The sequence below is a fragment of the Equus przewalskii genome, chromosome 6 (assembly GCF_037783145.1).
Source record: "Equus przewalskii isolate Varuska chromosome 6, EquPr2, whole genome shotgun sequence".
Taxonomy (NCBI): Eukaryota; Metazoa; Chordata; class Mammalia; order Perissodactyla; family Equidae; genus Equus; species Equus przewalskii.
In genome coordinates this window covers 93274170-93300547 of record NC_091836.1, presented here as the reverse complement: position 1 = coordinate 93300547, position 26378 = coordinate 93274170, and the positions used below count along the sequence as shown (strand labels likewise).

At 38.3% G+C, this 26378-nt stretch overlaps 1 protein-coding gene and 1 long non-coding RNA gene across 11 annotated transcripts in view; one reads left to right on the top strand and one right to left on the bottom strand.

Annotated features, from left to right (window-relative positions):
- ANO3 (anoctamin 3) overlaps positions 1 to 26378 on the bottom strand; it is a 452178-nt gene that overhangs the window by 147086 nt on the left and 278714 nt on the right. Inside the window, exon 1 of one of the 10 annotated variants that reach the window (XM_070624557.1) lies at positions 18328 to 18514. The exons of the other annotated variants lie outside the window; for them this stretch is intronic. The gene's annotated coding sequence lies outside the window, so the exon portion shown is untranslated. Of the gene's footprint in view, positions 1 to 18327; positions 18515 to 26378 lie in introns of those variants that run through there. 10 annotated transcript variants of the gene reach the window in all.
- Positions 1640 to 26378, top strand: part of LOC139084021 (uncharacterized) — a 135410-nt gene continuing 110671 nt past the window's right edge. The window contains exon 1 of the long non-coding RNA XR_011541304.1: positions 1640 to 1973. This is a non-coding gene — a long non-coding RNA (uncharacterized lncRNA). The remainder of the gene's footprint in view (positions 1974 to 26378) is intronic.

Here is a 26378-nt window from a genome sequence, read left to right as displayed (position 1 = left end):
TTGCATTTTTGCAAATGTGAAGTAAAAAGTTCAAGTCAAAATATAGAACAGGAAAAAAATAACTCTGAAACATGCTAATGGCCCAGAACATTGCCCTGGTCAAAGGCTACTGTTTCACTTGAATATTTAACTTGAAATGGCAGACCTCCAGATCCTGGTATCAAAGTTTCTGGCACTGAATAACTGCTTAGTATCATCAATGGTGTCCTTGACCATACACGGAAGTTAGGAAAATTCACATATGCTCTGAGGCAAACTACTCTATAAACTATTAGGTGTTTATCATTAATCACATACTCTAAGAAGGCAGAGAATAAAATTCCCCACAACCTGCACACCAAGATGGATTTGATCAGATGAGAAATGTATTGGTTCCTGCGGAAAAGATGAGCCCTATGCTGTGTTCCTCACATTTGCAGAAAATTCTTTTTCATGACCTAGCAGTCCTATGTTCTTTTTTCCTTCTCCCTAAAAGCTCTATCAGTAAGACAAGAATCTCTTAAGACCCAGCAAGAGGGAGAAGGATTCTCAACCAGCTATTTTTGCTAATATCATAAAGCAGATGACCTTATCACACTGGCTACAAATAACCTACTCAGAGTAAAAATGAATCAGGTCATGTTGGAAATTTTGGAAAGCTGGCATTGAAAATATGTCACAGAATTTTAATGCCTATTTTACCACAAGCTTAGTTCTTTCCAGTACCAGAGTTACTCTTGTTGTTAAAAGTTAGATATTTATAAAGAGATAGAGAGAAAGATGAACTCTCTGAGGTCCCCATGGATGTCGTTCAAGACTATGGCCCTCGCTATTGGTACTTGTATAGGTTTTTCCAGTGTTAGTAGTTTAGTTTCCTAAACTGTAGAAGGATAAGTCAAGACAAAACCAGTAGTTTTTAATCCTTCTTTGGTAATAGGCAATATCCTGAGAAAAAAACACATGCTTACAATTTATATAATTATGCATACAATTTCAAAGAGTTCGTGGATCCCCTGGAGCTGATGTGGGGGCCCCTGAGAGCCCCCTGGACACCCGGCTAAGAACATCTGGATCAGGCAATCTCAGAACCCTCCCAGTCCAGGAGCACATGCCTCTAGAAACGAAGGTCCCTGGCAAGACTGGTTAGAAAGGGTTGAACGTCTTAACAGCAAATCCTCCAAGCACTTTGGAAGCCCCACAGCTAAACCAACAGCGTGGCCAGTATGAATTTATAAGAAAAATGGGCATTAGTGAAGGTACCCAACATTTCCTTTCCCCTATTAACCTTGACACGGGCAAACAGTTAGCCATTGATGATTAACTAGCTAGTAACTAAAGTTCTTTTCCTTTTTGCAATTACTGATTACAGCTTTTAGTTGTCCCCCTGCCCAAAGTTAACTGTGCCGTTTAGGCAATATGCTATCTGACCCCCACCAGGCTCCTATAGACAACATCTCCCGGGAGCCTGGGTCTCCATCATAATGGGTGTGTGAGCTGTTTTTCAGGAATTAGAACCCCTTGTCCACTTCAGGCTGGTTAAGACCACCAATCCATCAACTGGGCCCACACAGATGTCCAATAAATGACCTTTTGATGTCAAGAGGCTAAAAGCTCCACCCTTAGATCATATTAACGTCACCATTTTGTGAGCATGCGTCCTGTGAAGAGCCACGAAGTCTGACCACGCTTGCGCAGATCATCAACTGCCTCGCCTCTCCTCACCTCCCAGCACTTCTCTCCGCATTTCAGACCACCCTGCCCCTACCCCATACATATCCCTGAGTCCCTGTTTTCGGGGAAGCAGATTTGAGATTCATTCTCTCACTTGCTCACTTGGCTGCCTTGTGATTAAAACCCTCTCTCTGATACAATCTTGTCCTCTTGGTTTTTGGCTTTCCGGGTGACGGGCAAAAACCAACCTGGGTTTGGTAACAATCTTCCCTTTTTCAAGACTATGAAAAACCAACACACAACGCCTCGTGTTTGAAACCAAGGTAAGTGAAGGCATTCATATTTCTTTCATTTTGTGAAGACAACATGACTTGTAGTCAGCATTCCAGACATGAAGACCCACTTCTACTTCTGACCTCATATTACTGCACCAATAATCAAGGTTTCAGAATCTTTATCTATAAAATGGTAATAATAAGGCCTATTTACTTCCCTGAAAAATGGTGACTGTAAAATAACTGGCTTGAGTGTCAGACTCCTTAGGTGCTAGACAAACGACAATTGTCATCTGAGAAGTGATTAGACAAGTTACAATATGGCATTGTTTCTCAAAGTTTAATCACATATATATTTTGCCAAAGCCACAGACTACTTATTTAATATTTTTTAAGATTGCACTCTTTCTTAAAAAGATAGCATTTGCCAAAATAACGTTAACCTAAAAGCAAGTTTAGTGTGCTGGTTATGTTTTTTCTAGCAGACATTAAAACAAGGTCATATCTATTAAAAATTTTTAAGTCGTTACTATGCAGCTTAAAATTTATTTTGAAAACTATGCTTTGGCAAACATGGAACTATAACAAGTCACTAAACCTTAGCTTAAATTAAACCTAAACTGGGTTTATTCTTTTCCTTGGCAAACAACAAGACTTCAGACAAGGTGGTTGGAGTTTTGATGCTGGAAAGGGAAGAAGGAAATGCTCCAAGGAGGCCAGGTGGCAGTACCTTGGGCATCTGACGTTCAGCCAGTGAGTGACAGTCCCCGAGGTCTCTGAGCAAGGAGGAGGAGGAAAGGAGGCCAGGACAGAAGACGCATAAAGTGTGAAGACTGCTGTTACTGTTGTCAGGTCCGGAGCGGGAGTAGCTTGTGTCATTTTCAGCATGTAAAAGCTGTATGTCTATTTAACGGCTGTAGTATTTTAAAGTTGGCAAAAAGTAATAGATAATTTGTCACTTTAATAAAGGAGAAACAAAACATAAGGCAGGCATGGTCAGGACATTAGCTTGGAAGGCAGAAAAACTGGCTCTCTGCTGCTAATTTACTGATGCAATTTTTTATAATTCACCTGTGTTTGGAAGCTAAACACAAGGTTGTAATTCTGTGAAAGATCTGAAAGGCCATTAAATCACTGCTCATCTTTTAGCCAATATTGCCCCTGGAACTGCCCATGGCAGTCCTTAGCCAGCATGTTCCTGTATGGACAATACAAAAATATGTCAATAAACAAGGATGGAAAAAATTCATATCTCATGAAAGTTGGATAAGTAAAACTCAGAGGTGCAACTTTCATTAACCTAAAAAGCACACATATACACACACCTGATGTACTTAGCCATTACTTTGAGCCACATGCTAGAGAAACAAAGAGGCACCTATCAATCAACAAATCTCCTTTAGTGCCTACTCAGTCCCAGATGCTATGCAAGCGATTGGGGATAGAGAGGTGAACAGCAATCAGAAGAATAACATGAGTACTAAATGAGTACTGCATAGTCTCTTTGAACAAAAAAAGTTTATTAAGCACCTTTTATTTGCTGCAAATTGTGCCTTCCTCTTTATCGTAGTTCTTTCCATCACATGGGAGCCAGAGCAGCCTAAAATTAAATGCTTATTTTTTGGAGGTAGACAGATCTGGATTTGAATTCTGGTTCTGCCTCTTAACTAGCTACATGGACTTGGATTTTACTAATCACTGTGTTCACTAGTTTGCTCTTTCATATGTATGAGGCACGGATTCCATACGATAGAGAATTAGGTGCTCACTAACAAGAATTGATCTAGCGTTCTTCTGTCCTGGTTAGTTTTAGGTATGGGTGAAAAACAGTAAGCTAGACAGACACAGCCTTACCGTACAGCCATGGGGCTAAATGAGAGGATTCATCTGAAAGTGATAGCGGGCAGTTAATACAGTGAACTTATCGCTGTAATTATTAAACGATGATAGTTTGAATGGGGGAGAGGATGAGGAACACATGTACATAGAGGAGTATTTTAATTAAAGTGGCAGGCGTTAAATGACAAATGACCATCTGGCAAATAATAAGCACTTTAAGTTATACATTTAAAGTGACAACTGTTGCCGCGGAAATTCAATTTAAGAAGTGATCATACCAGCCGGAGCTGACCAAAGGTAGCTTTACCGAACAGAGAGGTTCTACTAACCACATAACATACAAGTGGAATGACTCTATCAGGTCAGGTACATGCAAAAAAAGTGAAAAAAAATAAACTACAAGAAAAAAGCAGATCAGATGGTGTCATAACCATTTAGGCAAGAGTATATATGAAAACTCACTCTAGCAGTGACACAGAAGAGTTGAGACAGAGCCAAAGACAACGTGCATCTCAGCTCCCTGACTCTAATGTCAGACATTAATGTTCAGTTTCATTCTAACGTCTCAGGGAGAAACCCACTTTATCAAATACCATTTTAATTCTAGATAACTAAGCTATTCCTATGCCGTGGCCCATGGTTCATGACCCATAATCAACATATTCCTGCTTATCCATATTGGAATGAGAAACTCTAGAAAAAGGAGGAGCCCTTTGCCCATTTAATGACTGATTTAAAGATGGTATTCTTCAGAAGTTACAAACAATATTTAGAGAAGATATTAAACAGTACTTACAAACAAATTAAATATCCTTAGCATAAGTTAACATTTAATAAATAATGTATAGGTAGTTAAACATTCCACCTTTGAATCTTTACATTTTTGTTTGTTTTGAAGAAAACGTCAAAAAAATTATAAATTTTAGAGCAGAACTGCTCGAATTCTCGTTCCGTTTAGTAGAAGGCGGAAGTGGGAACTGGAGGTGGCAACTATGTGGGCAGGGTTAGGTTACAAGTCACCTGCTTTCCATCTGGGTGTGCAGAGAATATGGATGAATTGTGTCAAAAAGCAGAATTTCTTTGGGTTACCTTTCCATTACCAAAAGAAAAAATAAAACGCTGAGGGACAAGAAGAAATATTGCTGTTTCCTCATTTCTGGGACTTCTCGGGCACCCCCAGCAAGGAAGCCCTCTGGTACCCGCCCCCATCTGCTGAACACCCTTCTGCACACTGAGATCTTTCCCTTTTCAGAGCCAGCCTGTAGCTGCTCACAAAAGCCAATTTTTAAATTTTCAGGAATTTTGTGAACTAGCTGACCTCACATTATAGGTTAAATAGGCCAAGGTGGAAGTATTTACACAATGGAAATCAGCAAAGCTTTGTTTTGAGCCCTTTTACCACGACTGCTTGTAGATGTCAATGCACAAAGAGAGGACACATCTTTGTTGTCTGCCACTGTTCACGTGATGCTTAGTCTAGTGTCTGCTATACGGTGAGTGTACACGAGCTAGACAGATCAGATAGGAGAGTCAGAAAACACATTCAATAATTCCTCTCAAAAACTCTCTCTGGCCTTTAAAATCATAACCACCCAGCCTCATAAAAACCCCCGGTTGGGTAGTTTCCATAACTCCCTCATGATAAGGAGGAGATGCATAGGAATGAATTTTATATATTGGGGAAGGCAGAGTAAAACAGGAATTTTAGAACAGTCTCTGGGAACTCAGTCTGCTCCAGGGGAGGACTTCTCTTGGCTGGGGGGAGGGAAGCACTCGTAGTAGAAGAGTTTAAATAGGATAAACAGCCTGCTTTCCAAAGAGAGTTTTGGGGAGTTATAGCTTGTTTTTTTGTGTGTGAGGAAGATTGGCTCTGAGCTAACATCTGTTGCCAATCTGCCTCTACTTTACGTGGGATGCCGCTACAGCATGGCTTGACAAGTGATGTTATGTCCACGCCCGGGATCTGAACCTGTGAACCCCAGGCTGCTGAAGCAGAGCATGTGAACATAACCACTATGCCACCAGGCCGGCCCCAGGGAGCCTAAGTTTTGCAGTTGCTTTTTTAGCTTCCTGCTATTAGGAACCACCATGGTGTAGGAATAAAGAATGCAATGTTGTTTGGGCTAAAAGATAGTTGTGACTGATTTCTTGGGGACTTTGGAAGCCAAACAATTGTGAGTCATCTAAGAGGCCTTGCAAATCAGGCTGGGGTCTGTAGGGCAGTGGCAACTGCATTAAGAAATGGTGAACTAGGAGTACACAGCATTAGAGATGATTCTTAATAACAGTATTCAACAAATGTTTAGATAATGTTATTTTTTCCACTAAAAGCCTCCCCTCCTTTCTGCCTGTTTTGACCCAATCAAACAAAAATGACAGGTTCCAAAGGCCAGGTTCCACAAAAGTAGTGCTTTCTCTAATTTTTGTCCCTGTCCCAGGATCCCTTTTCTTTTTAAAGATGGCCATTTTTCATTCATTAGTGGAAAACACTGTACTTCAGCATCAAAAATGCTGGTAGCATCTGCTAAACTCTAAGATCTCGTGTCAGGATGAGAAATCTCTTGAAGGATTAATCCTGCATATCTTCTTGTTACCAAAGGAAGAATGGCTTACCTAAGAAGGACTAAGATAAAAATTTACATCTATAAACACATAAACATTTTGAGCACTCTGGCAAGCAGTTACAGTTTTTGAAAATATTGCTTTCTAATACAGTGACACCACAAAGGAAAACATAAACACAGTTATAGATAATGTCAGTCCAGTGGCCTCTATTTAGGAATCCTAAAAGCATTCTCTTTTAACCACTGAAGCTCCCTTGTGATTTTTAAAATAAATTCCCTAAAGAATATTTGCTTTATTGATGTATGCATATGTCTTTTAAAAAGACAATGTTCAATATATTTTTAGATACAATGGAATAAACACAAAAGAAACTCAATTATATGCATATATGAACTTGTCCTAAACAGCCATCCCTCAGAGATATTTCAGGTTCAGTTCCAGACCACCACAATGAAGCAAATACCACAATAATGCGAGTAATGCAAATTTTTTGGTTTCCAAGTGCATATAAAAGTTATGTTTAGAGCCTACTTTAGTCTATTAAGTGTGCAATAGTATTATGTCTAAAAAAACATACACACTTTAATTAAAAAATACTTCACTGCCCCAAAATGCTAACTGTCATCTGAGCCTTTAGCGAGTCATCATCTTTTTTGCAGGTGGAGGGTCCTGCCTTGATGCTGATGGCTGCTGACTGATCAGGGTGATGTTTCTTGAAGGCTGGGGTGGCTGTGACAATTTCTTAAAATAAGATAACATGAAGTCTTCTGCATTGACTGACTTCTCCTTTCATAAATGATTTCTCTGTAGCATGTGATGCTGTTTGATAGCATTTTACCCACAGTAGAACTTCTTTCAAAATTGGAGTCAGTTCTCTCAAACCCTGCCTCTGCTTTATCAACTCAGTTTATGTAATATTCTAAATCCTTTGTTGTCATTTCAACAGTCTTCACAGCATCTTCACCAGGTGTACATTCCATCTCAAGAAAACACTTTCTTTGTTCATCCATAAGAAGAAACTCCTCATCTGTTAAAGTTTTTTCAAGATATTGTAGGAATTCAGTCACATTATCAGCATCCACTTCTAATTCTAGTTCTCTTGCTCTTTCCACCACATCTGCAGTTTCTTCCTCCACTGAAGGCTTGAACCCCTCAAAGTCATCCATGAGGGCTGGAATTGACTTCTTCCAAACTGCTTTTAATGTTGACATTTTGATCTCTTCCTATGAATCATGAATGTTCTTAAAGGCATCTGGAAAGGAGAATCCTTTCCAGAAAATTTTCAATTGACTTTGCCCAGATCCATCAGAGGAATCACCAGCTATGCAGCTACAGCCTTACAAAATGTTTATTTCTTGACTAATAAGACTTGAAACTCAAAATTACTCCTTGATCATGGGCTGCAGAATGGATGCTGTGTTAGCAGGCATGAAAACAACATCAATCTCACTGTACATCTCCATCAGAGCTCTTGGGTGACCAGGTGCATTGTCAGTGAGCAGTAATATTTTGAAAGGAATTTTTTTTCTGAGCAGTAGGTCTCAACAGTGGGCTTAAAATATTCGGTAAACCATGTTGTAAACAGATGCGCTGTCATCCAGGCTTTGTTCCATTTATAGAGCACAGGCAGAGTAGGTTTAGCATAATTCTTAAGGGTTCTAGGATTTTCAGAGTGGTAAATGAGCACTGGCTTCACCTTAAAGTCACCAGCTGCATTAGCCCCTAACAAGAGAGTCGGCCTGTCCTTTGACGCTTTCAAGCCAGCCTCTGACTTCTCCTCTCTAGCTACTAAAGTCCTGGATGGCATCTTCTTCCAATATAAAGCTATTTCATCTACATTGAAAATCTGTTTAGTGCAGCCACCTTCATGACTTGCCTTCTGGAGAACTTGCCGCAGCTTCTGCATCAGCACCTGCTGCTCCCCCTGCACATCTATGTTATGGAGGCGGCTTCTTTCCTAAACCTCATGAACCAACCTCCGCTAGCTTCCAACTCTCCTGCAGCTTCCTCACCTCTCTCAGCCTTCACAGAATTGAAGAGAGTTAGGGCCTCGCTCTGGATCAGGCTTTGGCTTAAGGGAATGTTGTGGCTGGTTTGATCTTCTCTCCAGACCACTGAAACTTTCTCCGTATCAGCAATAAGGCTGTTTCACTTTCTTATCATTTGTGTGTTCACCGGAGTAGCATTTTTAATTTCCTTTAAGAACTTTTCTTTTGCATTCACAACTCGGCTAACTGTTTGGCACAAGAGGCCTAGCTTTCAGCCTGTCCTGGCTTTTGACATGCCTTCCTCACTAAGCTCAATCATTTCCAGCTTTTGATTCAGAGTGAGAGACATATGATTCCTCCTTTCACTTCAACACTTAGAGGCCACTGAAGGGGTATTAACTGGCCAAATTTTAATGTTATTGTGTCTCAGGGAATAGGGAGGCCTAAGGAGAGGAATAGAGATGGGGGAACGGCCAGCGGTGGAGCACTGAGAACACACATGAGATTTACCCATTAAGTTCTTGTGTGGGTGCAGTTCTCGGTGCCCCAAAGCAATCATAACAGTAACATCAAAGATCACTGATCACAGATCACCATAACAAATATAATAATAATGAAAAAGTTTGAAATATTGCAAGAATTACCAAAATGTGACACAGGCACTGAGTGAACAAATGCTGTTGGAAAAATGGCGCCAATAGACTTGCTCGACGCAGGGCTGCCACAAACCTCCAATTTGCAAAAAATGCAATATCTGTGAAGCACAATAAAGTGAAGCTCAACAAAACTACTCAGTATGCCCGATACAGATATGAAAACATCTGAAGTCAGGTAATTTCTAAGCAGGAAGTTTTCCTAGATACATATATAAAATATCTGTATTCAAATTGCTTCTAAATGGGAAAATGAAATGTAAATGACCAGATTTGTAAGTAATCTACAAAATCATAATCTCCATGAAGCTCCCATGATTTAAGAAGCACTTAGCAGTCAAAGAGATCTGAACACATTTTAAATTGGTAATGGGTGGGGGGGGGCTGATCTTTTTTATATACTGCTTAGGTTTTGCTCGCCTTTTAAAAGTTTCTCAGAGCAACAAAGGATTCCTGTTTCGTTAACAAGATTTCTTCCCCCTCTTTGCTTTCTCAGCTTCATGTAACCTGTTTTTATCAGGTGCCTTATTTCGTTGTCTACCTTCCATCTCCATCTAATATTTGAAGATAAATCTTATCAACAAGATCCAACCCAGACATTATCAAGCCCTTTCAAAGACTCTTCACCATTTGTTTAGTGGTGCAGGGAAAAACTCGCTTTCCAGTTTCAACATCTAGGTCTAGTTTTAGGTTATAAACAAATAACATATAGCATTTATGAACTTCCCTTCATCCTCTTTTTACTTCTCTCCGTCCATTGCCTCCAACAAAATCCCATTTGTGGAAAGCATTAGTAAATATAGCATAACTTGCCACCTATAGTGGAGAGGAAAATGAGAGGTTTGACATCACACAGTGCATTAGACAAATCTCTTCTTCTAGATCATTTTTTCTTAGTTTCTCTTTTTTTCTCCTATACTCCTAAAACTTCTAAGCACCTGCCTCCTCCTTCTGGATTTTTTTCTTTCCATAATCCCATTCTTGCTCCTTTTCTCAGCCCAGAATCAGACCACCTAGGGAGAAGGTTAGCTTTGCCACTCACTATGATTGCATGTCTTTAGAACAGTTATTTACTCTCTCAAATCTTCAATTTTCCCATCTGCAACAATAAGAATACTTTTTCTTTACGGAGAAATTACTATGTGTCAGCACTATTCTAAGTTTTGTAATAAATATTCATCCTTTGATTCCTCACAAATATCCTATGAGTTAAGTATTATTGGCTGCCACCACTCCCCCACCATATCTTATAGATGATCTGAGGCACGGAGAACTTAAAAAGTTTTCCCAACACAGCATGTAAGAGGCAGCACCAGGATCCAAATTCATGTGTCCTTAGTCCAGGGGCGAGGTTTTTAACTATTATCTTATATTGAAAGGTTTATATCTATAAAAGGATGACAAGAATCATATCTATTTCACATACATTTATTACGTAAAGGCTTATGTACTTGGCACATATTTGTCAATTAACTTTAAACTTATTGTTAATATTTTTAATTTTATTTTTATTTACTATTTCTATTGAGTAAATAAAAGACCAACATCCTGACACTTGGTGCTTCATAAACAAACCATCCTCTAATGTCATTTTTGCCCTTCAGAATCAAACTGAGGGGTTTATTACATAAACTTAAAGGTCCATTCTGTCATTTCTGTAAGGGTTTACACATGGAAGCCAAGCTAAGTGGGAACATAGCTCCAATTTATTTTAATGACGTTTTAGTCCTTCTAGCAGGGGCTCAGCTGGCGAACTCTTAATCTAGCTGTGTGAGTGAAACTGCTTGGTAAGTCTACAGGACGTCGCAAAGGTTTGAGTTTACAGGTATGAAGCAATAGAGGCTCCTGAATAAGGCTCGTGATGCCAATGCACATGGCCCCATACCAGTAGTCTCCCACAGCCTGTTTCTCCCACACTCTGTGTGTAGCCAGCTGTCTGTTGCCTTGGCCACTGCACATACGTGATCTGGTCCAGACTCTGTACTGTGCTTATGCTGCTCCTCCAATTGCCCCAACCCTTCCGCTGCTCCTATTGATAGCACTTTTCAAGTCCCTTTTTATTTTTTCCAACTATGCTTTTGTTTTCCTAGTAAAGCATGACCGATACAAAATAAAGTGAAAGTTCTGCTAGAGATAACAGCTCAGAGAGAACTGCTATCACAAATTCAGAGCTCTCTTTCTCTCATTCTCTCCTCTCTCCACCCCCCAAAATAGATGTAACTGTATGTGTCTATGTGTATATACATATATATAACATATAATATGTAATACATAATGCAGACACATATGGAATTTTATACACACTGTTACAAAACCTGTTCTTACTCAACAGTATACCATGGATATCTGTATTAATCAGGACTCTTTCAGTTCCAAATGACAGAAATCCAGTGAAAACCAGACAACCATAACTTCTCCCCACCACAAAAGACTTTTTCTATGCACACAGTAAAAATTATTCAACTCTCTGCCTCTAAAAAGTCCAAGAATAGAGCTGGTTAGCTTCAAGAGCAGCTGGTTCTGGAGAGTCAAATGTGGTTGTCAGGATTCACTCTCTCTCTGCGATTACATCTCTTCTCTACTTCCATCTCTTGTTTGTTTGTCTTTTTGCTTTTTTTTCTGTTTGTCTCATTGCTTCCGTGTAAAAATATCTTTCTTCCTATAGTTGAGGAGGCAGTATCTTTCCCTATAGCTCTGGGAGAACATCCTAGAGTGCAATTCAGCTTGGGGACCTTGTCCACCAATGCATCTGTCATTATAGCAAAGAGGATGGAGAATTCTATTGGCTAGCTTAGGGTAAAGAAAGAGGGTCAGTCCCACCTGAACAACAAAGGAAGTGATATTTGGGTAAAACAACAGGAAAAGTCCATTATACACCTCTATATCAATTCATTAAATTTTATCTAATTTCATTTGAGTTTGGCAGAAAACAAAGGCTGCTCTAGGTGAGAGTGATAGGTTATTTTCACCTTGTTTTAGCACAAAGAATACACATGAGATCAAATATACACGATACAGGTGTTCCCTAGCCTTTTTCTAGATTTTCAGGGAGGAGTGTCTGAGGCTTGGTGGTCTCAGCAGCCCGTGTAGGGTAGATCTGCTGGGTCAGGGTAACCCAAAACCAGTGTGGGGAATATCACAGTTTTAGATTCCTAGGTTTTATTTGTTGCTGTGCCATCAGCCCACTTGAGGATTAGTGGTGCAGGTTGGCTATGTCTTATTGCACTGTTAAATAGCTGAACGCTATTCAGTTTTATGTTTATATCATTATTTATTTACCTTCTACTGAAGGATATTGAGGCTTGTTTTGCTAAATTACTCTTTGCTATGATTCATAATGATGCAATGAATATCCTTGCTCATCTATCTCTGTTAACATCTCTATTTTTTTTTGCTGAGGAAAAGATTCACCCTGAGCTAACATCTCCTGCCAGTCTTCCTCTTTTTCTGCTTGAGGAAGATTAGCCCTGAGCTAACATCTGTGCCAATCTTCCTCTATTTTTTATGTAGGTTGCCACCAAAGCATGGCTGATGAGGAGTGGTGTAGGTCAGCTCCTGGGATCCAAACCCACAAACCCAGGCCACCAAAGCAGAGAGCCCCAAACTTAACCACTATGCCACAGGGCTGGCCCCATCTCTAATTGCTTTATTAATACAAATTCCTACAAACAAAATTACCCAAAAATTTTCTCCATTTTTAAAGACAAACTTGATTTCCTCATTCTCCACAAACTTTACGTTCGCTCTTGAAGGCCACACTGATAACTCTATTCCACTTAAAGTTGTAATGATTTCCTAGCATTCTTTTTCATGTTCATTCATTTAACAAGTTTATCGTGAGTTCGTCTGATGATTCAGGCTTTGTGCAAGGTGCTGATGTAATTACAAAGAAAAATAAGCCATGGTCCCCATCATTTAAAAGAGAGTAATTTGCCAGGTAGGCAGATAGGACAAGTAATTACAATTTGGTAAGATTTGTGCTAGGGAAGGGTACAAGTGCCACGAGAGCAAGGACAAAGTGACTGTCCAGGGAAGGAAAAAGTCTTCATTCAGAAGTGATACTCTCTCTTCAACAAGTGGTGTTGGAACAGCCAGATATCCAAATGCAAAAGAAAAAAAAAGAATCTAGACACATACTTTATACTCTTCACAAAAATTAATTCAAAATAGATCACAGACCTAAATGTAAAATGCAAAACTGTAAATCACCCAGAAAATAACGTAGGAGAACACCCAGATGACCTTGCATATGGTGATACCTTTTTTAGATGCAACACCAAAGACATGATCCATAAAAGAAATATTCATAAGCTGGACATCATTAAAATTCTGCTCTGGGATAAAGAATATCAAAAGAATAAGAAGAATAGCCAAAGACTGGGAGAAAATATTTACAAATGACACATCTGATAAAGGACTGCTATCCAAAAATACAAAGAACTCTTAAAATCTCAACAATAAGAAAACAAACAATTGATTAAAAATGGGTCAAAGGCCTTAACAGACATATCACCAAAAAAAATATACAGATGGAAAATAAGCATATGAAAAGATACATCTGTCATCAGGGGAATGCAAATTAAAACAACAATGAAATACCATGATGCATCTACTAGAATGGTCAAAATCCATAACACTGACAATATCAAATGCTGACAAGGATGTGGAGCAACAGGAACAGGAATTTATTTGCTGGTGGGAATGCAAAATGGTACAGCCACTTTGAAAGACAGTTTAGGGGTTTCTTAAAAAACTAAACATACTCTTACCATATGACCCAGCAATTGTACTCCTTCGTATTTACCTAAAGGAGTTGAAAACCTCTGTCCACACAAAAACCTGCACATGGATGTATATAGCAGCTTAGGAAGCAACCAAGATGTCTTACAGCCAGTGAATGGATAAACAAACTGTGGTACATCCAGACAAATATTATTCAGGGCTAAAAAAAAGAAATAAGCTGTCAAGCCATGAAAAAACATAGATGGACTTTAAACGCATATTACTAGGTGAAATAAGCTAATTTGAAAAGGCTAAATACTGTTTAATTTCCACGTTACAACATTCTGGAAAAGGCAAAACTATGGAGATGATAAAAATACTAATAAAAAGATCGGCGGTTGCTGATGGGGGGGTGGGAGGGAGATATGCAAAGCTCAGAGGATTTTTAGGGCAGTGAAAACGCTCTGTATGATATTATAATAATGGATATATGTCAGTGTACATTTGTTGAAACCCATAGAATGTACAACACCGAGAGTGAACCCTAAGGTAAACTATGGACTTTGTGTATTTATGATGTGTCAATGTAAGTTCATCTTCAGTTAAAAAAACACCATTCTGATGAGTGATGTTAATGAGGGACGCTATGCATGTGTGCGGGCAGGGGGCATATGGGAAATCTGTACTTTCCTCTCAATTTTGTTGTAAACCTAAAACTGCTCTAAGAAGACAAAGTCTTAAAAAAAAGTGATATATGACCTGATTCCTGAAAAATGAAAAGAAGGAAGGGGAGGGTGAGCTTTCGTAAGCAGAGGAAACTCCACATGCAAAGGCATGAGGCAAGGAAAAGGATGGATTTGTTCAAGACCTGTGAGGGTGTTGGTTGTGAGAGGAGCAATGTCAAATAAGATAAAAAATAATTCTTATGTCCTCTAACATTTGAGAACCATTGTTCTTATCATCCTATTGTTATCCTCCCCCAATAAATAAACTGTAAACTTTTCAAGGACAGGAACCATATATTATTCATTTTGTATCCACTATACTTTGTATAGTGCGTGGAATACATATGCATACACAAACACAAACACACACACAAATGACTCAATAATTCAACTTGTGATTTTTTCTTTCTTTTTTTAAAGATTGGCACCTGAGCTAACAACTCTTGCCAATCTTTTTGTTTTTTTTTTTTTGCTTTTTCTCCCCAAATCTCCCCAGTACATAGTTGTATATTCTAGTTGTGGGTCCTTCTATTTGTGGCATGTGGGACACTGCCTCAGCATGGCCTGATGAGCGGTGCCATATCTGCACCCAGGATCTGAACCAGCAAAACCCTGGGCTGCTGAAGTGGAGCGTGCGCGACCTTAACCACTCAGCCACCAGGCTGGCCCCTGATTTTTTTCTTAAAGTCACAGTTTTTCCTTCTCAGTGAAATATTTAAATTTAAGAATGTTATAGTAATGCGTGTTTTTTTCTTATTGCATAAAAAAATAAAAGGAATAAAAACTCACCTATAATCCCACTACTATAATTGGTGTCTCTCTCTCTCTCTCACACACACACACATTATAATTTTGCCTTCAAACTTTTCTTTTTTCACTTCCTTGACATGTTCTCAAGTCTTTACAATCTTTTTTTAAGATTGGATCTGAGCTAACATCTGTAGCCAATCTTCTTTTTCTTTCTTTTTTTTCTTCTCCTCCCCAAAGCCCCCCAGCACACAGTTGTTTATTCTAGTTGCGGGTCCTTCTAGTTCTTCTGTGTGGTTCGCCACCTCAGCGTGGCCTGATGAGCGGTGCTACGTCTGCGCCGAGGATCCGAACCTGTGAAAGCCTGGGCCACTGGAGCGGAGTGCGCGAACTTAGCCACTCCCCCACGGCCCGGCCCACGGTTTCCGCATTTTGATGTTAGAAACTGACACATCTGATGTATCCACTTCACCTGCAACCGCTCCTGGCTCCACCACAGTCATCTTTCAGCTGGACTGCTGTAACATCATCCCGCTTCACTGCTCCCTCATCCTCACGTACAGTGATTTTATGAAAACAAATATGTTCAAAACCCTTTAAATTTAGGATAAAATCCAGACTCCCCATCATTGTCCCCCTGCAATACTGTGCTTGCTTATGTCTCTCTCCTCTCATTTTGGTCATCCTGGTATTCAGTCTCTGTGTTCGTGCCACATAGGTCACATATCAGTTTCTCAAATGTGCCAAGCTCTTTGCCACCCCAAGGCCCTCAGAGGTTACTGCTCTGCCTGCAGCGCCTCTTTCTCCCACTCCTTCCTCAGTTAATTTGTCATCTTTCAGTTCCTGCCTTTAATACCTTCTGAGAGGTAGCTTCCCTGATCACTTGAGTAGCTCCCCTTGCACTACTGAATGACCCACTTAATGACAGCTTGTGAAAAGATATTTCTGTTTTCACGTACTTATCTTCTGACTCCTCCACTAGACTACAAGTTTTGCAAGGGTAGGGATTTTGCCTATTTTATTTATCCACGCATATCAGACTTAACATAGAGTCAGTACATGGTAGGCTCTCACGATGCAGTTACACTGGAGCTATTAAGGGGAGATTTAAGGCAGTGATTCTCAAATGTGGTACCAGCACCGAGAGCATCAATATCATCTGAGAACTTGTTAGAAATGTAAATTCTCAGCCTCGACTGGAATTATTCCTAGCAGAAGCTCTGGGAGTACAGCCCAGTCATCTGGTTTTTTACAAGCCCTACAGGTGATTCTGATATCCCCAGTTTGACAAGCACTGTTGTAAGGTATCTACTTAGAAAAAGAAACATACATATTTTGATCAAAAGTTGCTGCAGCCAAAATTTCTTAGAATGTGAAATTTGAACCTTAAATATCACTGACTGTAATCTCCCATTTTATTGAGAAAAATATGTCCAAAGAGAATTTTTAAAAATATTTCAATCTAATAATAGATTAGATAGTTCTACATGTAACTTTGCTCTTAACATAACAAAACATACATATTTCTTATGAGCATTAAGTATAATTATGCAGCACATGCTCTTCCCTGAAAAAGAGTCCTCAAATATAAAACCACTTTCTCACCGATGGCTGAGCATTAATTCAGTTAAAATCAGGTATAACTATGGAAAAATGCATTTCCTACTTCTCTCAAGATGGTTCAAATGATGAATTGATCTAGATGATTCATCAGACACTCTGCCTTTGCGGTGAGTTTTTCTTACAGTGATTTTAATGTTTTATTTAGAGTGGAATCAGTAGTTTTTCACATGTGGAGTGTCCTAAGAAACAGAGCTGTTTCACTGAACAACACAGTATCGATGGGGCTACACAGAAGACAGAAACCTAATCAGTGAAGAAGAGACCAGACTGGATCAAAAATGCCCGTTCTCTGACCTGTATAACTGGATAAAGTGTGACTCAGAATAGCAAATAATTAGACATATACCCACAGAAAGAATAAAAATTAGGAAGCATGTGTAAATACACTTTTAAAAAGTTAAAAGTGAACAAAAAAAAGAAGAGAGAAACAAAAGATTGCTTGAATTTCCGTAACGTAACAGGGATTGTACTAAGCGCCCTTTCTTGGACCATCTTCTATTCTCCTCTCTCCACCCATTTTCATTCACTCAAAATCAAAGATTTTCTGGTTTATCTAATGAAAACCAAAAGCCAAGCCTTTCTAAGTAGAATAGTCTATGATGGAACATGGAATGTGGTTTTTCAACTGGGTTCTCAATGAAATAAATGCTTTCTAATATATGAGCTTTAAATATCCTGTTGGAAGGATGTCTGGAAGAGGGAAGTAATTTACAGGGAATACACTTGAATATACCTTTCCCCCCACTGACTTTTACGTTTTAGATACTACATAAGGGATATTCTATTTATCTTTTTTTAAGAAAAGAACGCTTATTTCCATCCCAGTCATTATCATTTTAAATGATCTAACCTTGAATGAGATTTAGAAATTGAACCTCTGGTCTCCCAAGGGAAGTGGTTAACATTTTTAAACAATGAAATGAAAATAAAGCCTTCAGAATGGGATAAAGCTAATTTTCTTATCACCTTTAAAACCATGAGAAAATAAAGATAGCAGGTTGAAAAACACTTTGTCTCCCAGCTTAAACCACAGGGAATTGCATAGTTGTGTCACCTACTTAACATTTAATGCTATAAGATATGCTTCTTTAATTCAGACTTTTTTCTTACATTTTTCTACTTTGACTGAATTTACTAAAACATCTTGTATAAAAATAACTTCTTAAGGACATTTAAAAAATAAGTACTTTTACAAGTAATTCTATTTTATGTATTTTTGAATCAAGAATTAACTTCAGAGTAGAATTTGTGAATAACTATTTCAATGAAACCAATAGTCAAATGCATTTAAAAATGGACAAAACTTCAGAGAGGAGGCATTTGTTTTGCATGCAAGATAAACATTGACGCCTAAAATATAACAATTTATATCACATATTTCTTATTTTAAAAAATACATTTGTAATATTTTGAAATAACAGCTACACTCATCCCCAATTCTGAATTCAATATCAATTATTCTTAATTGGCATCTCCTCATACTTCTAAGAAAACAAAAATGTAATACAGAATTCCTAGATTGATGTACTTTTAAACATACCACAGCCACAGTTGTGGGTTCAGCTGCATCTGGAGTCCTTTACCGCTGACAACAGTCTCAGCTGACAGTCTTCTTTAAAGCGCGCTTCAGCACGACAGCAGAAACTTCTCCCTTCCACCACCGGCTTTTCCCATTAGCTGAGGTGTTACATATTGAACGCTGCACGAATGCTGCACGAAGCATTTGACTGGAGGGTTTTTAGACAACTCTTTAAATGCCTAAGCCTGAATAATGATTTTTTTTAAAAGAGGAAAAGATAACTCACCTCTTTATAAGAACTTATTAGTTTTTATAAATTTATTTTAAGGGGGGTGGTATGGAGTGGGGTAGGGGGCTGCCTTCATGTGTCATTGGTTAATAATGTCTATGTATGATTCACCTAAGTGGCATTTAGTCATAATGTCAAAGACATTTTGATGATTTTACTGTCAATTTTAAATAATCCATTACATATTCTATGTTATTTGAATCAGTTGAGCAGATTAACATAAAAGGTGGGAGGTATGTCTCAGTCTGAATAATAGTGGTCTGGCAAACAAAACTTTATTTTACTGGTGAGCGAGCTAATGTTTTTTTGAGAGTTGAGTGGGGTTCAGTAGGATTTCCTATATATTTTTTCAGATTTTCATCAAAATTGTCTCATTTTCTTGTTCACTGGAGAAAGGTACAACAGAAACCTTTGAGGTTTTTGAAAAATCCTGCATCTGTTAAACTTAACACCGCATCATACTAGCTCTGGGCTGCACACATTGAAGTGATTGTAATCTGAAAGCAATAGAAGTAATTGTTATCTAAAAATAAATAAACAAGGGCCTGCCCGGTGCCTCAGGGGTTAAGTGTGCACATTCCGCTTCGGCAGCCTGCGGCGGTTCCCTGTTCAGATCCCGGGTGCGGACATGGCACCACTTGGCAAGCCATGCTGTGGGAGGCGTCCCACATATAAAGTAGAGGAAGATGGGCATGGATGTTAGCTCAGGGCCAGTCTTCCTCAGCAAAAAGAGGAGGATTGGCAGCAGATGTTAGCTCAGGGCTAATCTTCCTCAAAAAAAAAATAAATAAATTGAAAAAATAAATAAAAATAAAAATAAAAAAGCAAATAAATAAAATTGAACATTTTTGCCCCCCTGTGGTTAACATTCACACAACAAGATGCAACAGAGGATTACATTTATTTCTGTCAAGAAAACCCGCACAGGACAGCTTGTAATTGGGACTGAAAAGATACTGAAGCAAAAAGTAGCCACTTAATGGATATGGTCTTGAATTAATCAGTATGCTTAAAAACTGATTTTCCAGTAGGCTCACTAAATAGGAAATTTTAACTTCACACTATAGTTTGAAACCTTTAAAGAACAAATAGTACATTACTGTACTGCTTGTGTTTAAATTGCCTGTGGCATCAAGGGATTAGTAAAGTCACATAGGTTTCTATGACTGGACCCTCACCTGGAATCGTGATTTCTGTCTTGCAAAGAGGTCAACAGCAATGAAACAATTTAAAAAACTCCACAAGCATCAGAAATTGTTTAATCAACACAACAGTGTTCCATTTTTGTTGACATTTTCTTTTCCTTTCAGTAGTGATAACTGCTCAAAATATTCATATTTTGATGGACTCATTTGGTGGGATTAAGAAGTCTGTATGCCAATGTGAATGGAGGAAAAGAAAAATGGGAGGTCAAGGGCTAGAAGCAGCAGGGAAGAAATGAGTATTTTAAAATTTATTGGGATTTGAGCACAGGAACCTCAAGCTTATTATATTTTCTTAAGCATAAAACATCAAGAAAAGCATAATATTTGTGCTCCCTAATGTTTTATACCTGATATACGTGTCTCATGGCTTCTATAGCCCCTTGTGCATACCTCCATTATGTACAGCATATCACAGTGCTTGACAGTGTGGTGGCCTCTCCATAATTCCCACCTACAGCTGTAGGATAACAGGGAAGTCACTTAGCCGTTCTGAGCCTCCATTTTCTCACCTGTGAAAGAGGGGTAAAATATACCCTACTTTTTGGAGTTGTTATGAACATAAAAGAATATAGGTCATCAACAAAAATCCCTGAAAGGTCCTTAACAAATGTTAGCTGTTGTAAGTATTTAATGTTATGATTATTATGTTTCAACTCCCAAGCCAGTGTTCGTTTTGTTACACACATGACATGGAGGGCCTGGAAGTGGGAGATTAATGAGGTAGATTTGACTTTTAACATGTTCAAATGACATTAATTTTGATCTGACTTCTCTGGCGGTCTTCATGCCTAAGCACTTAGAGAACTGGTTTGATGTGAGCCTATCATTGATCAAATATATAAATATCAAGTAGAACAATTATCTGTACCATTTAACTGGTACGCCCACACACTAATTTATTGAATTTACTTTCACATCCCATAAACGTACGGAAAATTTCTGCAGACAAGTCATTGCAGCTCAAATTTTAGAGCTAAAGGGCTCTTAAACTCTCATGGGTAAAACCAGTAAGTTCGTGTTTCAGGAAGCGTTCTGTGTGTCTAAATACCAAGACATTAGTGCCAGGAGAGAGAAAATATCCATGGCATCCTGTTTGTTTCCTTGTATCGTTTATGAAATAAGACCTCCTAAATAGACAGGTACATTTTTTCCTATGTAGTCTTTGAGGGGACTAAAAGACATTGAGCCAAACAAATCCATCTTTTACTTAATCTACTCCCATAATTAAAATGTCTCCATGTCTTGATTTCCCAGCCTTCTGCTTAGACATAGCTGTTGGCAGCTATAAGGGCTTCTGTGCAGGAGCGTGGTGACTTGTGTTTTTGTTTTACATGTATGTGTGGTTTTTTTAATTGACAAAGGGGGATCCTACACTCTGTAGTAGATGCATTTGAAAATATTTATTCCACTGATTATTATGTAATCCCAAGGAATATACGCCTTCTCCCTTGTGACTACTTCTACTGAGGTTTGGTAATATTAAGTTTGTAACAAATTCCCTGTATATTTTTACTTGGTGGAAACAAGAGTCCGTTAGAAACAGGTCAATCCACTCCTGGCATGTTGTGAGTTACCTGCACAACTATTAATGCAGAGCTGCCTACTTCAGGGCGATGTTTTAGGGCTTTAGAAAGGTATGATTAATGCATGTGAGTGTATTTCCCACAGTTAGCTATTGAACTAGAGTCAGAAAAGCACAGGGTACTGGAGTCAGAGACATTGTTCCTGCCTCGCTCAGAGACTAGGCAAGACACTTCCCTCTTTAAACCTCATTTTGTTCACTGGTAAAATGGGACAGCCACTACTTACTCTTATTGAGTTATTATGAGAATTAAATGAGATAACACATAAAAAGTGCTTACCACAGCTTTTGGTACATAAGTGATCTATACATATTAGGGGGAAAAACTGAAATGCTACTTATGATTGTTACCAGACTAAAAAGGCGAGGTCCTGAACTGTGCTTGTCTTGCCAGTGTCGCAAAGTAGAAAAGTAGTTTTGGGAAACAGAACCATCTTATTTCAAATCCTGGACCAGTCATTTACTAGCTTGCAAAATTTTAAAGTGGGAATGATAATATGGTAACATTTATGGCTTAAATTTAAGAATATATGGAATGAGCTTTACGTCATTTGAATTTTACCATCCAGTGTAAACACTATAAACAATTGCTGTATATAATTCTAAGTATTTTCTCTACCAAAAAGAGCTAGATTATTTTTATATAATTGGCATCAAACTGTACATATTGTTTAAAACCACCTTCTTATTCTGTAACCATACAGTCTGATCGTTTCCGATCATCCTAAAATAGTTTGGGGAGTTAGTTTTCAACATAGTATAGCCTTGTTTGAGGGTAATACTATTTTTAATTTCATCTTTTACTCTTGAACACTTGTTTTATTCCCTCCCACCGCTCCAAAAATTACAGTATGAGAAACATCATTACACATAATTATTTGGGCTAACAACTAATTACAGTCCCCAGATAAATTCCTAAAAGTGGGCCAAAGACTTTTAATCCTTAGTGTCAAATTGTTTTTTTAGAAAATTTGGATCAATATACACATCTACCCATAAGGAATAAAAGTGACAGGGTTTAGTGTTGATATTGGGTTTCATTTTGTTTTAAACTCTTTTCTAATTTGGTTCAAAACACATTGCTTACAACAGTATTTCTGCAATGACCAATACTGCTAAACATATTACGTTAAAATTATATTGCTTTTCAATTATTTTTTCACTCTTGTATTTATCTATTATATATCTTTGTAGTTTAAAAATATTAACTAACCATTGTTTGGCATGTCACTAGGTCAGTTCATCACCACATCTTATGTTTATCTCTTACTTTTTAATTTTATTATAATTTTGACACTGATTAGTATTTAAATAGTCAAATCTATCAAGTTTTATAAGATTAATTTTATTATTGGTCATTTAGAAAGGCCACTTGTCTATTCTGCACTTAGGAAAAAATGCTCATTGTATTTTTACATATTCATTTTGAGTTTATTAACTGTTTAGCTTTTCAGCAATTCATTTTGGTGTCAGACATGAGGGCATCTAAAAATATTTAGCCTCTTCCAAATAACTGGCCAGTTATTGTGAGAATATTTATTGAAAGATCAATATTTCTTTACTGATTTGAAATGCTACCTTTATCATAACACACACACACACACACATTTGAGTTAAGCAATCCACAGGTAATGTGTAGGGATTCTGGAAAATCTTATACTAAATCTTCGGAAAAATCTACATTAGCAGTCAGCAATGTAGAACAAGTCCTTGCCATTTACTTGGGAAGATTTCTGAGGGTCAAGGAAAGTCACTAAATGGCACTACGGAGGGAGAGGCCCCGATGGTTCAGGGAGGCTAATATCCTCCTCTATATCAGACACAGACTTTGCCGATAAGAGGTATTCTTTGGGCTGCTGGAAAAGGAGTTTTCTTATTCTAGGCAAGAAAATAAATTTAAAATACTGGTCAAAAAGATTAAAAAACCAAGATAATTTGCTATGGCCCTTATTTTATATGAAAATTAAATATTTAAGATAAATTTCCCACAATGATATATTAAATATAAAAAGAATCACTTCAGGTCTTAAAGTTAGGTAAATATTAACATTTTCTTTAGAAACTGACTATTCCAATAAATACAAATGATCAGCATTTAATTTCAGTGTAATCTTGTCAACTAAAGCAGTCACATAGGACCAAGTTTAGTCATTTAGCTTGTAGTTTAAGTCATCATTATCTCACAATTGTTAGATAAAATGTATGCAAGTTTAGAATACTGATCTCTGTACACAATTTGGAGACAAAGAGCCACTGAGGCAAATGACATAGTTGCCAATGCCCACACGAAAGGTCCACTGCAGAGACTGCAGAGCCCATCTCCCTGTCACCCGCTCCATTACACGATGTGTCTCCAGTCTCAAAAGAAAATTATTCCAGTTACCGGCTGAGTTAAAGATGAACACCATCTGCCAATGCCAGTTGGTACAGCCAAACTGAATGGCCTTGTGATCTAAATTTAATGAATTGCTAAAATATTCATGTCAAGATTTTCCTGGTCCACAACCTCTTTCCTGTCTGACTTGACACCCAGCATCCTTTAAAAGGAGAAGTCACTGTAACTTGGAATATAGATTCATATTCCCAGACTCATCACTGACAACTTCGGTAGCTATTTTTGGCATCCCAAGGACTAGTAGCTGCAGTAAACTCCTCATTAACGTCCACTACAGAAACCATGGGTTCTGCTTCACAGGTTTGATCCTGGATTAACTGCAGACATTCCCCGAAAATTGTACACATCTAGAGGCCTCAGCCAGCATGTGGGACATGGTTCCAGACGGAGAGAGGGATTTTCCTTCTGATGATCATCCAATAATACTTGTCTTCAAGTATTATTCAAAGTGCTCTCTCTTCTAGTCAGACAGAGAAAGGCAATATTGACCCAAACTATCTGGAAAACAATCCCTCCCTACTCTACAACTTTGCTTGCATGCAGCCCAGGTGCTCCAGTAATGAATTTACAGAATTTTTCCTTTTCTTACATTACATACGTGTTTCCTGAAATTTCTTGTCCACACAGGTGTGACAGAGACTTTTTGTCAAAATGTTAGAAAAGAAATAAACTTGCCTTTAAAAAATTAGTTCTTCACCAATTTTAATGGGTGGTTGTGATTGTTGCTAACTGTACACATACGGTTCAGTTGAAGGTAATCTTGAAATTCTACCCTGATTTAATGTTATAACAAAGAAAGCAATTTTGTGAATAAAGTTTTTAAGAAAAACTGATAAACAATTTCAGCATGTTTTAGATAGGTTGCTTAGATACCATGTAATTTAGGTTATGACATCTAAAATATACTTGAGCTCTGTATAGTTAAATGGATAACATGAGTATGTTGTGGAAAAAATCAGGGTAATGTTTGCAAATCTTCCCAGTAACTGAGGAAAAAACTCAGTTTCTGTTAATAATCACCAGTATCAGCCAACATGCTGCCCTTTAACATTTGTGGCTGTACCCATTATCTATGGCTGAGAAACAAACCATCCCCAATCAACTTGTTTTTTTGTTTTTGTTTTTGTTTTTTGCTGAGGGAGATTAGCCCTGAACTAACATCTGGGCCAATCTTTCTGCACTTTATATGTGGGTTGATGCCACAGCATGGGTGATGAGTAGTGTAGGTCCACGCCCCAAAACTGAACCTGCAAACCCAGGGGGCAAAAGCAGAGCATGCCGGATTCACTCACTATACTACAGGGCCAGACCCCCAAACAACTTTTATTTAGCTCATGATTCTATGGGTAGGCTGGTCCCAGCTTGGTAGTTCTTCTGGTCTCAGCTGGACTTTCTCATGGGTCTGAGTTTCCTGGTCTTGGCCACTGGATTTTCTCACACCTCTGCTTCAACTGGGGCAACTGGGCTCAAAGGATCTGGTCCGCATGGTCTCATCCTCCTGCAGGCAAGTTTTGGCTTGTCCACATGGTGGAGGTAGAGTCCCAAGAGAAAGAATGAGAGCACAAGATCTTTTGAGTTCCAGGCTCAGCACTGGCACACTGTCACTTCTGCAGCAGTCTATTGGCCAAAGCAAGACCCAAGGCCAGTACAGTAGATTCTACCTCCTGATGGGAGGAGCTGCTAAGTCTCATTGAAAATAGAGTAGATAGGGGAAAGAAAGGCCAATTTTCTACTTACCACAATGCCTCAAAGAGATGTACGTATTTATTTAAATTATTTATTTATTTTTATTACTATTTTATTGGGGTCACATTGGTTTATAACACTGTGTAAATTTCAGCTGTATATCATTATATTTCGGCTTCTGTATAGCCTGCACCGTGCTCATCACCAATAGTCTAGTTTTTATCTGTCATCACACATATGTGACCCTTTACTCCTTTCACCCTTCTCCCACCCCCTTCCCCTCTGGTAACACCCAATCTGTTCTCCTTATCCATATGTTTGTTTGTTTATTTTCCACACATGAGTGAAATCATGCAGTATTTGTCTTTGTCTGACTTATTTTGCTTAGTATAATACCCTCAAGGTCCATCCATGTTGTTGCAAATGGCATGGCTGAGTAGTATTCCTGTGTGTGTGTATGTGTGTGTGTGTGTGTGTGTGTGTGTATGTGTGTGTATATACATGTATATACACACACTACATCTTCTTTATCCTTTCATCTATTGATGGGCACTTAGGTTGCTTATAAGTCTTGGCTATTGTGAATATTGCTGCAGTGAACATAGGGTGCAAATATCTTTTCGAATTAGTATATGAGGGTTCCCTTTTCTCCACATCTTTTCCAACACTTATTATTTCTTGTCTTTTTAATAACAAACATTCCAACAGATGTGAGGTGATATCTCATTGTACTTTTGATTTGCATTTCCCTCATAATTAGTGACATTGAACATCTTTTCATGTGCCTGTTGGCCCTCTGTATATCTTCTGTGGAAAAATGCCTGTTCATATACTTTGCTCATTTTTTGATCGGGTGGTTCATAAGATATTCATATATGACTTCTATTATAAAACTTGAGGCTAGCTAAAGCTAGA